Source organism: Aquarana catesbeiana, linkage group LG01 (assembly GCF_042186555.1).
Source record: "Aquarana catesbeiana isolate 2022-GZ linkage group LG01, ASM4218655v1, whole genome shotgun sequence".
NCBI lineage: Eukaryota > Metazoa > Chordata > Amphibia > Anura > Ranidae > Aquarana > Aquarana catesbeiana.
The window spans coordinates 391,971,057-391,986,461 of NC_133324.1; positions in this window are offsets into that span (position 1 = coordinate 391,971,057).

The window sequence follows — 15,405 nt, forward strand, 5'->3', positions numbered from 1 at the left end:
TACCATATAGTGCAGTTTTTGTCTCTTTTTTCTACATTGTAATTCCCACCTTCTGGAGCCTGCAGCACCTATAGCCTAGGATGGCAAGGCACTCCTCTGCCCCTCCCCCCCTTCTTCAAGCTGACAGACTGAATGGAGAATGCACCGTCCACTGTTAAATCTTTCCTGTATGGACTGTAAGTTCAGGGGAGCAGCACTGAGAGAACAGGAGCCAGCAGTATTATGCCTCGTACACACTATCGGACATTCCGAAAACAAAACCATGGATTTTTTTTCCAATGGATGTTGGCTCAAACTTGTCTTGCATACACACGGTCACACAAATGTTGTCGGAAATTCCCAACGTCTAGAACAAGTGACGTATAACACGTACGACAAGCCGAGAAAAAGGAAATTCGAGCTCTCAAACGTTTGTTGGCGAAAATTCTGACAACAAATGTTCTATGGAGCATACACATGATCGGACTTTCCGACAGCAAGCTCACATCCAACATTTGTTGTCGGAAAATACTATCATGTGTACAGGGCATTAAAGTGTGTAAACTGCAAGTGCTGGGGTAAGAATTTTAATAAATAGTTTACTGGGGAATGTTTATTTTGTTGTGGCCCAATGTGGTAAACTAAAATACGCTGAGGGCTTCATTCTTTAAAGATTTATTATGAAATAAGTTACATTCACTGAAGTGTTTTTTTATAGTTTTTCATCAGATTCAGGCTGTCTGTCCGCAGACATGGAAAACACATCTAGTTACAACAGAGCAATCCAATTTAAAGCAAATCAGGAACTGGAAATACATCAGAGAACATCAGAAGCTAATTAACAAAGTAAATAGAATAGAATACATGTCAACATCTGTATAAAAGATTCAGCAATTGAGAAGCAACTATATTCTCAGGGACATATAACAAAATACATAAGACATTCAAAAAGAACAAAACAATAATAAGGATATAAGAATATATATATAAAACTGAACGGCAGAGATATAAAGTACAGGGCAGGAAACACTCAAAGGCCAGTCCCACATGCCCCTCAATATCCCACACCTCCCCACTTCAGCCACATAAAATAAATACATAAAGTATATATATATATATATATATATATATATATATATATATATATATATATATATATATATATTGTGTACCGGGGTAATATAGTAATGGCGGTGATCTGCGATTTTTATTGTGGCTGTGACATTGCGGCAGACATATCGGACACTTTTGACACATTTTGGGACCACTGACAATTATACAGCGATCAGTGCTATAAAATGCATTGATTACTGTATAAATGTAACTGGCAAGGAAGGGGTTAACACTAGGGGGCGATCAAGGGGTTAACTGTGTTCCCTAGGGAGTGATTCTAACTGTAGGGGGAGGGGACTCACAAGGGGTGGAGACCAATCGGCGTTCCTCTGTACTGGGAACACACGATCGGTCTCCTCTCCCCTGACAGGCCGTGGATCTGTGTGTTTACACACACAGATCCATGTCCCTGTACTGTTACCAGTAATCGTGGGTGCCTGGCGGACATTGCGGCCGCTGGGCATGCGCATCGGCTCCTGAGAGACGTGGTGGGTGCGCGCACGTGCGCCCCCTAGACAGCAGGGAAGCCGATGACGTCATATGACGCCCACCCAGGATGGGAGATCCCTCCTGAGGACATCATTTGACTATGGGCGGGGAAAGAAGTGGTTAAAGTAGAAGTACAGCCAAAGCTTGTATGGCTGCACTTCTCCTATGGCTCACAGGAGTGCAGCTCATTCTGCACTCCTGTGACCTGTTTTCAGCATACAGCGGGCTGAAGCCTTACAGAGTCAGTTCAGACTCAGGCAAAATTGCGACAATGAAGTCGGGATCCGCCCACATGTCTGGACTGACACCCAGCTCAGCCTCTCAGAGAGCCTGGGCGCCTCCACAGCTCTGCACTCCAGTGAGCGGGGCGGGGGGGAGGTGGGGCAGAGCAGACAGCAGTGACTGACTCAGCACCTCTGCTCAGGGAGCCCTAAGAGCCGAGTGATCAGCTGTGTTTGATCACTCAGTTCTGAGTCTTAGAGCCAGTGGGGGGACAGATGCAGCATCGGACTGATGCATCCACCTGGGTAAGTATGATTCTGTAAAAAAAAACATACTTCTCTTTTTATAGAAATAGGTGCAGATCAAAGTCAGAGTTTAGACCCAGGGGGGGAGCAGGGTGTCCCAAGTAATCAATGCACTGCACTTCTCTTTTCTTAAGAAACGGTTCATGATTCCTTCTTCTCCTTTTAAAAGAATTCAGTCTATAACTATAACATTAAGAGACTGAATTGCACTAAATAATGGGCTACAGGTAAATGTGTTACTTTGTCCTGGATTAAGTATTTAGGTCTGGCTACTCTGTCTTTGGCTGTTTGTGTGGTTTCCCCACTGTTCAGTAATCCACCAACACACTTGTAAGATGTAAGATGTAAATTATACATGCCAAGTGGTAGGTGTAGTATCTCTGTATTTTAATCTGTTGTCCACTATGTGGGTGGCTCAAAAAAGAAACGTTTATCATGCTGGGGCAGTGGATACAATTTAAACAGGGATAACTGCATATATTGTAGGTACAGTATCACTATTAGAAGGGATCTGCAAATCTTTTATTGCCCCTCAAATTTTGCAACCATTTTTGGTTCTGTAAAAGTGCCATACAAGTTTCCTCAGTTCAACCTCAGCTGCAAAATTCCTTATGTTTCCTGTAGGATTTCTGCATTGAGCCTCAGAGTCTGCAGCCTATTTCGGTAGTGCGTCACTGAGAAGGTGACAATGTTTCGGCAGCTCGTCCACAGCTGCAAAGTATGTAACGCTTGGATCAAGATGATACAATTTATTCATATGCAAAGTAGATAAATACAAAAAAGTTACTACATATTCATAAAAACTAGGTTACAAAATATACATTAAAAGTTAGACATGCCCATGCAAGGGCAAGTGCTCAAAGGTATGCTGATGTGTTTTGAGGGGTTCCCTCTTCATCAGAGTCTTGGAAAACAAAACCTTGAAAAACAAAGGAAAGTCTGTACAATGTGGTAGACCAACATAAAGAAGAGTGGCTGATTGGGAGGTGTATCACATGGTAAGTGATGGATTCTCCTTCACTCTACAACTGTCCACATCACAGCACTCTAGATAGAATAAACACCAAATATATGTATAGTGAAAGACACACAAATAAAAAGTGTTGGAATTGTATACTACACATTGTTATTATAGACCAAAGACTTATAATTTACGTGTTAAAATGTTAAAATGTTGAAGTCTTAAAATATAGAATTATTAAAGTATTAAAACATTAGACAATAAAGCCTTAAAAAGCCATTACAAGCCATTATCAATTGTTGTTTTTCTTAAGGTATTACTTGAAAAGTATTAGAAAGTGTTAAAAGCATTACTACTTACTAAAAAAGGGTTCACCAGACACAGTTGCAGTTTGAGCGCAAGTATGAATATACAAACATATACACATACACACACACGTGCATATGTATACACATATACACAGCGCACGCAGCATATACAGATACATGCACAAAAATATATATATATAAACATATGTATATATATATATATATATATATATATATATATACATACATACATACATGTACACATAGAGAACGCACACATGTTCTACAGGATAAAAGTCACCAATGTGCATTTGATGATGACAGAATTAGAGAAACTATTATGTGAATGCATCTGCGTGTAATCAAAGCACATAAAAGCATACATGCAGAGGTGTGCGCTTGGATTGAGCCTCTGCAAGTGCCTATTGCACCTTCTGGTGCTCCAACATCGTAAAGGTACCATGCAATATTTTCACAGCTCAGCCTCAGCTGCCAAATTTCTAATGTTTCCTGCAGAGTAAAACTTGTGCTGCATCACAGAGTTTGTGGCCTTTCCCTATGCTCCAACACTGTAAAGATACCACAATTCAGCAGCACTGAGGAGCAAAGAGGATGAAAAATATATATAAAAAAGTATTTTCCGATTGCGCCCCCCCCCCCTTTACTCCCCCTCCCTTTTGTTCCTTATGTACTAGAATTGTTGAACGATTCGAGCTTGGCAAGGATTGTTTGCCGCTCAACTTTGTACTGTTTACAGAAAAAAAAATTTCATTAAAAACTATTGAAACAGAAAAATTATTTTATGGTAAAAAGATAAGGTCGTTGTGTATGGTACCCAGTGTGCTAATAAAATAAAGAATGCCAACTTATTGAAATCGAGAAACACTGCTGTATGGTATAACATACTGTATATTATGGAGTACCTTTAAATGACCACCAGATGGATCATTTCTCCACACATGTTATACTGGAAAACCATTGCTGTGACGCCAAGTATCACACTAGATGTACGCATCTGCGTCATTTGTTTCCTTTTGTTTTACTTTATTACTAGGATTATTTTAACTCTTCATCTCACTGTCCATTTATAAGTTAAAAATACAGTATTTGCAGTCTTTGAGCTTCAATGACACAAGCAAAAAGTTTTCTGACCTTGTGACTTGCTTTCAGATATACTAAATATGTGTACATATTTTGTGCCACCTATTTATTAATTTTAGGTTTATTTGTGGTAGATTTAAATATCCTAATCAGAAAACAAAAGTAAAAACCATGCTGGATGCCTAAAAATCTTATACAGGTTGAAATAGCAGCTGTCACAATACCATAATACATGGCATATCAATCAAATAAACAAGAAAGTGCAGCGCTTAAAAAAATAACATATATCACAAATATTGTGCAAAAAAAGTCTGTGTTGGAAGTAAAAATAAATGATTGCATAGATAAACACAAGAGTGAGTATAAAGTCACATGCAAGGTAAAAAATCCCAGATGAACAATAAAGAGTGAAAAAAAAACACAAAAAAAGTTTTATAAAAATAATACATTTTTTTCATATAATATACAACATAGAAATACATCTTTAATAAAACTTTTATGGGAAAAAAAGAAAGAAATGCATCTAAAATCGCATGGGTAAAATTAGATACTCAAGGTAAGCTACTTACCCAAACCAGTCCTGCAGAGATATAAATGTGTAAGCCAGAAGATTTAAGGCTGCCAACATTCAGAGATTGGTTTAGGTTGATGTTTTTTTCACTCTATATTGTTCAGTTCAAAAATGAGGTGGCACCTTGCTACTGGTCTATATATCCTCAGTACCACCTTGTGATGATATAACACTAAAAACATCCCAGGTGACTGGTAATCCATTCACATGATGCAAAGGTGAATCCCAGAAGGGGCAAATTTCCAAATCCCAGTAAATCCCAGTGAGTCATCACAATGAGGACAAGGTGGCTTACCAGATAATAATGACCCATGTGGGACAAAGAAGTCATAAAGGGCTTTTGCAAATATAAGCTCATTCCACGGGACCTCCTGTTCACTCACTACTATCACGGAAGGGCAGTATGTAACATCATAGTATATCGCACCATGTACTGGGCATTAAGGCTCCTTGTGGCCCCATAACCATAAAAAGAAAAGAACGCTTTCCATAGTGTAAATCTGTTTAAAATAGCAAACTTTAATAAAAGAATTGCACTTACAATGCCAGTAGTACAAACAGGCATGTGAATCAAAGCAAGTTCAGTTTTTCCCACAATCAAAATGGCCACGGCTGTTTTGGCACATGCTCAGTGGCATATATTCCGGGTCTGCAGAATATTTGTGATATATATATTATTTATTAAGCACTGCACTTTCTTGTTTATTACATATAAATATACTGATAAAATGTGTTTCTTGAGGAGGGTATTAATGTTGTTGACAATGTTCAGGGTATAAAGTCTTCACCAAGATCAATGAATATATACTATACATATCCTGAATAACATTTTAACAGTTGGGCTACATCAAAAACATCTCAATAAAAACAGTCAACTCTTTAAAGCATTTATGTCTTTTTCAGATGTGTGGTTTCGGACTCTCCCAGACTTCTATGATTTTCCTAGTATTAGTAAGTTACTGAAAAAAGTTTAAAGTGGAATTTGAGTCTACATCCAACTAAGCTTAAAACTGCTCTCACCCCCCCCCCCCCCCCTCCTAACTCCTATTCTAACTACCCCTGTAGAAAAAAGATGCCTGAACTTACCTAATCTCTGGACTCTCCAGTCAGGTCATGTGATCTCCCCACTGACCAGTCACCAGCTTCAAGGGAGTGGAGAGAGCGCTGACAACGATGGAATGCTTGGGTGGGGACATCACCCAAAGGCTTACTATGAGGGATCCCTTGTCAGCTGTCCATCTATTCCTCTGAACCTGGCTGCTCAGAGGCGAACATGTGACTGCCCATTTTAACCTCCCTGGCGGTATTCCCGAGTCTGGCTCGGGGTGGAATTTCAAAACCAAAAGCAGTAACCCCGAGCCAGACTTGGGATCGCATCGCAGGATCCAGGAAGAGCTTACTTACCTTGTCCCCTGGATCCTGCGATGTCTCCCCGCAGTGTGAGCGGCTCGTCCTCCTCTCGATTCATAATGGAGCCGATCTTCGTTCCCTGTGAGCGTTGCGACGCACGGGGATAGAGAACGGCGCCAAATTCAAAAAGTGAAACACACACTATACATACAGTACACTGTAATCTTACAGATTACATTACTGCATGAAATTATTTCACCTCCCTTTTGTCCCTAGTGATTTCTCCAGTGCCCTGCATGCAGTTTTATATTATAAAAACTGTTCTTTCTGCCTGGAAACTGGAGATTGTCCATAGCAACCAAAACCGTCCCTTTACATCAAAAGTGGTTTTAGACCAGCTAGAAAACAGTGATAATAAATTAGAATCACTCGCAGAATTGAGCGATAATGATTTGTGGGGAGATCCGTCATCAAACACTGAAAAGTAATGACAGCGACAATTCTGCAACTGAGCAAATTTCAGTTCTTTTGATTTGATTACATTATTGAATAATTTTTATTATTATTATATTATTATTTGGTATAATTATTTATAGTTATTTATTATATTATAATTTATGATTTCGTGTTTCAAACTTTATCATACCCGGGATGTCTACTAGACTCTTGTTTGGACAGATTTAAGTGAGCTATTCCTAAGAATTACAGGCCTACAATATAAAACGCCAAATTTCCATGCAAAATAATGGTACCGCTTTCAGCATCAGCATCAGCATTTAATTATGCAGGTTATGGTGACGCTGACAGGTCAAAGTCACTTTAAGTGGATTTGTCCTTTATATAAATCTTCATACTCCTTTTGGTGCAGGTTGCCAGGTTAAATATGATACATACTTTCCTCCTTCTTCCAGCGATATTCACTGTGCAGCCTGTGATGATAATACAAAATGGGCACCCCAAAAATTGTGTGAGAAGACACAGGGAAACCATGTTGTCCAGAATTTATAAGTCAGCCGTGACATTTTGTAGAAACATAACAGCAGTAATCTCCTTTCCATAATCCCAGGAGAGCCTCTTATACAGTTCACAAATTATTAGCTGCATTCCAAAACATCCCTATCACTTCATCAGTAGGACACAGCAGAACCTCTAACCACTTTAAGTAATGTAGTGCACCCCCTAAAGTGCCACTGGTGAATTTTGGTCCAATTTCCCCCTTACAGCTCACACAGCCAGGCACAAAGCATTTCCTTCACTCTTCCACTGGCTCCAAAGAACAGTCTAGGGATTTCTTTTGGGGTTTTTATGGGTAAACCGTAGAACCAAACAGCCTGAGGGCTCCTTACTTCTGGCTGTATTGTACAAAAAAAGATGTTCCACAGGATCTTGGCCTGTACTCCTTCCAGAGTTGAAAGCTAAATGCAGTCACTACACTTCAGAGCTGGGGTCATTTAGTCACATAGCCACACAATCACGGTAGCCTCCTGCCAATTTCCACCAGGCTCTTCTTAGTATAGGAGATGTAGACTCACACCACCATAGGAAAGCTGGACTCTTTCCCTCCAACTTCCTGCTGGCTCTTTCCAGTGATCTCCAGACCCAACTTGATCCCTAGACTTGAACTTGCGAATAGGCCCCCAGGAGAACCCCTGCCCTGCTTCATGCCTTAGATTTTTTATGGGCTCTTCCACTTACCGAGCATGCTTCCCCAGGGATTGGCTGGAGTACCATAAATATTCATGCCCTGTTCTTTCTTCCACTATGGTTCTAGAATTCTCTAGAAGACAGGGAGAAGCAACAGAGCAGCAGCCTGTGAAACACTGAGCAGCCCTAATTAATCAACTGTTTGCTCTGCTAATTACACTGGAGCTAAATAAAGTTACTTAGCAACCTACTCTACATTAGGAAGGTGCTATATCAACATCAAAAGAAAGCATGGCAAACAGATAACCATTTGATTTAGCCCATTAAAAACATCATTAACAGGACAATACACATCCCAGGCTGGCTCTAATAGCCACTATAAAGAATGCATTCTCTACATTAAGGTGAAAAAACCTTCAGTATGCAGAATCTCCCCCTTACACTTTGCTGTGCTCGATCTTAATACAGTGAAGTGCACGAGAGCAGAGGCTCTCTTGGCTCTCTCCCTCCTCATGGGCTCAGACACAGTAGAGGGAGCTAATCAATCATAGCCAATGAGGAGGGCGTGGGGGCGGGGCCCAGCCACACTCTGAGCTGACGTGGGAGTGAGCACGCATGAGTGCCCCCACCTATAGCAGCTTGCTATGAGGGCACTCGGCGGGAAGAGCTAGGACCTCAGACCTTCTGAGTGGTCAGATCATTTCTGTCCACACCCTCCTCAGGGACCAGAAAAGAGTGGCTGCTTTAGAAGTCTAGAGCTCTCCTTTACCATCAACCAAAGAACATCAGGCAAGATTTATGAGAGCCACTGAGCCACCCTTTTTGTATTTATGTTGCATTATTGTCTCCTTTTCCTTTGTAATACCTTTTTCTTGTAGACATTTTGTTTGCTCTGTTTTTGCCTGTTTTATAGTAAAGGATATTTCAGAATCGTTGATATCATCTCTAATGCACTAAGCCAGAACTTAAAGAATCCCGGTCTCTTTTAAGAGTGCTACTATATGGTACATTTCTGGATATTCTTGTCTGTGGGAACAGTATGGTTGAATTACTAAAACCGGAGAGTGCAAAATCTGGTGCACCTGAGCATTGTAGCCAATCAGCGTCCAACTTCAGCTTGTTCAATTAAACTTTGACAAAAAGCTGATTGGTTTCTCTGAAGAGCTGCACCAGATTTTGCACTGTCCAGTTTTAGTAAATCAACCCCAGTGTGTATTACAAACATTTAGTCAGAATTGTTATTGTAAATGTTTGATATTTACAATAAAATTTCTAGTGGCAGATGATTTGGGGCTTTTGGTTAATTGTTTACTTAAAGATTTTTGACAGCCTCAGCTCTGTTCCTGCGTAAACCTTAGACATGAAGTATGAATAAATTATATCCCTCTATAGTGTGCATGTGTCTAAATTAAGAGCAGTAACTGTTATTTCTGTCTGCTGCTTCATTCCTCTGCTACCTGCATGAATAACTGACACGTTTTCCTGACACTAAGAGAAAAAAGGTGACAGAGTAGAGACCTCCAGCTGATTGACAGCCTCAGCTCTGTTCCTGCGTGCTGTGTGAATGTGAGAAGGGGGGGGGGGGGTGTCCCTTCCCTCCAATCAGTTCTTAGAGCTATCCTCATTGAGCAATCGTTCTGTCTGCTGGTACTTAGATTGTGATCGCACAAGCTGGAAATCTTTGTGCAGAATGAAGCTGAGAGTGCCATTGTTTGGCACAAGTTGGTGAAGGTGCCTGGAGTCTGAAACCACAAACATTATACGACCCACACAGGCTTTTTTCCACAAAGGTCCCTACTGACTCCTCTTAATGCACAGACATGCCAATATTCATTCCTATGGGTAAGCTTTATTCTGCAGGTTGGATGGAATACAGCTTACCCCTAGGAGTGAATGGGGCTGCAACAAGCACGTGTACTAAAAGTAGTCACCTTTTTTGGAAGAAAGGCAGTTCAAGACTGTGCAAGGCTGAACAAGGCCACACAATAATTATTGCTGGAACATGCAGGAAGATAAGTAACATGGCATGCTGCACTCAAGTGGTGGGAAGAATTTAATTAAGGACATGTTTACGAAAAATAACCTTTAAAAAAATGCAAAACTCCTTCGCTAACGCACTCCAGAATATAGCAAATCTGTTAGAAAGCGATAGAGCTGTCAATAGTGTCACCATAAATCCAGCATATTCAACATATTAGGATAGTGAGCAGAGCCATGTAGCCACTCCTTTGGGACTCATGGGACAGCTGTGCATCCAGAACCAATAATTTACCATCTGTCTTTTTCATTATTGGAAAATCTATAACTTAGTCGTATACTTCACTGTAATGATACTTCTTTCCTTAATTCTTGCCACATCTTTATAAATCACCTTGGTGATACATGGTTTGTACATGTGTGCTACTTTAAAACCTCAATTATTTTTTTTTTTTTTTACTTTTCTCTCCCTGATTAAAGGCCCATACATACAATATGAAAATCTGAAGTACAATTTCGTCTGACAAACGATTTGCCAATTTTCTGATCATTAGTATGGTGCTTTACAGCCAATTCCAAATTTTTGGATGAAAAAACTGGATGTGCAGGCTATAAAAATGTTGTCGTACGTGAACACAACATACAATTTTCGTTTAAATAGTACAGTTTTTGTATGAAAAAAATCGTAAGAGCAAGCCTACGCATGCTCAGAAAAGAAAGAACACATACAAAACAATTCAACACATTACATCAATTCTGAAGTCGTACGAAATTTTTTTTCATGGTGAGTAACGTCGTCACTTTCGATATGAGACTAGCATGCAACAAAAATATGATGAAAATTAATCTGATAATCTGATCATGTGTACCTGGCTTAAGGGATCTGAAAGCTTGCATCTTTAATAATTCAATTTAGCCAATAAAGGGTGTCAGTTAAAATCCACACTTTCCGCTTTTCTTTTAGTAGTCTATGAGAAAGAGGATTGTCCATTATTTATTGATTTGGAAGGACTGTTGAGTTGTCTCATTTGTTCTGTTTTGCCCTAACAAGGTCAAAGGGTTGTTTATTTTCTTTTTGTATGCAGACATTTTTTGAAGCTATTGTCACTGCGGGGTTGATTTACTAAACCTGGAGAGTGCAAAATCTGGAGCAGCTGTGCATGGTAGCCAATCAGCTTCTAACTTCAGCTTGTTCAAGTGGGCTTTGATGAAAAAAAACCTGGAAGCTGGTTTCTATGCAGAGCTGCACCAGATTTTGCACGCTCCAATTTTAGTAAAGCAACCCCTGTGTCTCAACAATGCAGCTTCTACCGTATTTTCCGGCGTATAAGACGACTTTTTACCCTAAAAAAACTGGCCAAAAAGCAGGGGTCATCTTATACGGTCTGCCCCTCGGATGCCTGCTGGATGTGCGGTAATACTGTATGTAGCTTCGGCTACATACAGTGTATACCGCTGAGCCAATCCCGGTGAGCGATGTATTCAAATGAATACAAATCCTGCTCGGATTGGAGTAACAACCTCTGCCAATCCGAGCAGGCTACTATGTAGCCTGCTCAGATTGGCTTTGAGAGTCAGAGAGGCGCGGGCTAAGATGTTACAGCCTCTACCAATCCAAGCAGGCTTTGTATTCATTAATAGAATACATCGCTCGCCGTGATTGGCTCCAGCAAGAAGGAAGGATATGGCTCTAGCTCCAGCAAGAAGGAAGAAATATAAAGCGTTGGAAGCCTCGGAAGGGGGGTCGTCTTATACGGTAAGTACAGGCAAAAATTCTTTAAAAAATGTAAAATTAGGGGGTCGTCTTATACGCTTGGTCGCCTTATACACCAGGAAATATGGTAATAAAAGCAATGCAGCAAAATCTGTTTAGTAGATACATTATATTGTACTCAATAGTGATTCTGTCACTGCGCAAGCGCTCTCCTGAGCACAGCCCCAGGATACATAAAGTAAACACAGTATCAGTGCTGTCACTTTATATACCCTACTGATGTGTTTTTGTCAGAGAAGCTCCTGAACACAGCCTCAGTGCTTTTACTTTACATATACCAGGATTGTGTGCTGTAGAACAGCCCCTTGATAAAACCTCATTGATGTTGGCTCACATACCCTGAGGCTGTGTTTGGGAGAGTGCTTGTAGTAAAAGCATTGCTAGTAAGGGGTATTTGCTGTGCAGAAAACTTACTAGCAATGTTCTCACTGCACAAGCACAATTTGTATTTAGGAGCCACTGTACCAAACACAGCCTCACCACTGACTGTTTACAAGCCTTGAGACTGTGTTCAGAAAAGTACTTATGGGTCTAGGTCAGAGGTGCTCAATTCCAGTCCTCAAGGCACACCAACAGGTCATGTTTTCAGGCTTTCCATTATTTTGCACAGGTGATTTGATCAGTTTCACTGCCTTAGTAATTACCACAGCCGTTTCATCTGAGGGAAATCCTGAAAACATGACCTGTTGGTGCGCCTTGAGGACTGGAATTGAGAAACACTGTTATAACTGTCAGCCTTGCAATGCATCATGGGATAGTTTTGCAACAGCTGGAGGGCCACAGATTGAGCACCCATGGTCTAGGTCATATGGCTGACATTCACATCAATCCCTGCCCTCAAGGAGCTGACTGTAACGATATCACGAACTGGACATGAAAAGCTGTAGCTAGCTGCCATGTTGTGTGGAAGCAGCCATGACAGCTAACCATGTACATTACAGAAAACTCTGAACTCCCTCCTCCCTTGTCTTAGGAATTCAAAGCTTTTTAAGTTCAACAGAAAAGGTTATCTCAACAGAGAAAACAGAACCAGGCTAGGTCAGTAAAAAAAACAGCTTGTTGAAAGGGCAGAGTGTTCAGGCCTGTCGTAAAACTGTCACCCTCTCCATTCAGAGACCCAACAGGCCCCGGTTGTAAAATGTCTGAATACATATCAAGCTTAAAACAGTGGGATAAGTATGAAATTTAAGCATGTTTCATAACTTCTGACTTAGTAATAGCACAGCCATAATATGGACATATTTAGTTTCCTCAGATAATTTGCAACGTTTCAAGTCCAGACATCCCTATGTCAGGTCATATGGGAAACCACTGGTACCTCTTATTCCTCCTAAGCCGACTATACACTGGAGATATGACATTTTTAGATTTGTTTTGAAGGAAATCTCACGCTGAATAATAATATGGATATTTGCAGTCTGTAAACACTATAGATACTGCAGATATATGAATATGTATCACAAAATCTACCTGGGACGTGGTCATGAGTGTAGACACCTTCCAGCAACCAACCCCTAAACAAGATGACCAGACGATTGGTTACTGGTCCCTGTCAACACCCCCTTTGATTTGACAGAAAAGAGGAGATGCCAGGACAATGGGCAGTTCTCCTTTTACCATCCAAGAAGAAACATCTGCCAAGTTGAGAACCGATTACCTAGCTCATCGATCGAACTCTGATCAACCGTCGGACATTAATTGCAAGTATTCTTCCTTCCCAATTCTACCTTATTTCTTTGTGGCTGTATATTGTCTTTATCTTTTGAAACGTCTTTTTTCTGTAAATGTTTTATTTGCATCAACTTTGACCTTTTCATAATAAACCCTTATGTTGAAAAGTGTTAACCTTGTCTCTAAAGTTCTTAATGCAAGCTATAAATGAACCTGCCCCTTGAAGGGCGCTGCTGTTGTAGAGTAAGACTCTGAGCAGACCTGTCTGTGGTGGCAGTGTGTGTGGCAGACGCTTATTCTAAAATTATAATTGGTATTGCTAACATTACGAGTCTCCCCCAGCTCGGTCTTTTAAATGGGGGTGGCAGCAGTTAAAGGGTTAAATGTGTCATTAGCCCAGTGACAATCACTCTCATGCTGCTCGCACCTAGATTGTGGTCCCGCAAGCTGGAAAATCTTTGTGCTGGGCGCAGCTGAAAGTGGCATTGTTACGTAAGTGACAGCGTGGTGTGAGGTTGGCTGGTCCTTCGTTGCAAGTTAGCGAGGAGGGCAGGAATCTGACACCCACATTCCTCATACTGACTATCTAATTTCCCTAACTCACATTCATACACATACTGGGGTCAATTTGGACAGGAGCCAATTAACCTACAAGCATGGGACACAAGCACAGGGAGAACATGTAAGCTCCATGTAGGTAGTGTTGTGGTTGCGATCCAAACCTACAACCCTTGTGCTGCCAGACAAAAGTGGTAACCACTAAGCCACGGTGTGGCCCATGTGGCAAATGTTGGATTTTTTTCATTTCCCTCTGCTTATAAATCTGCAGTTGGCAAATAAAATAATCACCCATATGGGGTAGTAATAATTACAAATCAATCACTATATAAACATATTCAAACTTACTACTGGTTCTAGTGACAGGATTGTAGGCAGGTGCAGTTTACTTTCGCCACTGCAGGTGGCGCTCAACCGCAGTGGCATTGCAGAGGGAGAGGAAGTCAAGAGGAACATGGTTCCTCTATGGTTTCCCAGGTCATTGAAGAAACTATCCAATTGGATGCTGGGGCCCCATGTGACTCTGGGGGCCATCTTGGGTTGGGCACAGTCTAATTAAGACCTTGACTCTCAAGCTTGGTGCATTTCGCATGTGGGTAGTGTAGGGACAGGTCTCCCGTCTGTCAGGGACAGTAATTAGTGGCAGGGAGAGGTTCCAGATGAGTAGGGAAAGAGCAGGGGCATGCCATCCTTCCTGGAAGTCTCCCCATTTGGATACATACCAGCCAGGCCTACTGCTTTCTCTTCATTGTAACATTCCATGAGTGCACCTGGTCGGGTTGTCTTCCCACCAGGTAGTTGTGCTTTGTTGAACTTTAAATTAACAATACAGTTCTTTTTTTGCAACTGGACTCTGAGTGTTTTTTGCCACAGCACTACAGTGCACCTCTCAACATTCACTTCAAGGAGTTGGCAACCCCCCGCTTTTTTTTAAACTAATTTTTAATGAATTTTCCATATATACAGAATTATAGGCAGTGTAAAGATACAAAAAAAATTGTATTCAGTCCAGACCATGGTAGAAAGTAGTGAATTGGGTCTAAATATCTACGCATTAAACTGAGATACCGCTATAAAATATGCAATTAAAAGCAAAGAGTCCAATTGAGATCTATGCTATCTTAGTTACCAGGGCAATGAAGTCCTATCTAAAAAAAAATAACAAAACAAAAATTAAGGAGGGGGAAAAGGAAGCAAGAAAGAAATTGGTACTACCAAGAGATGATGGAGGAGGTCTCAATTGCACAGAAAATCTAAAAAGTAGCAAAGGCTATCAAGTACATTTGGAATAGAAGCATATAACAACAAAACTTTGTATTGGTGGTCATATGAACAGGTAAGGAGGCTCAAAGGGCAAACATAACACAACTGAGCAGAGGGGA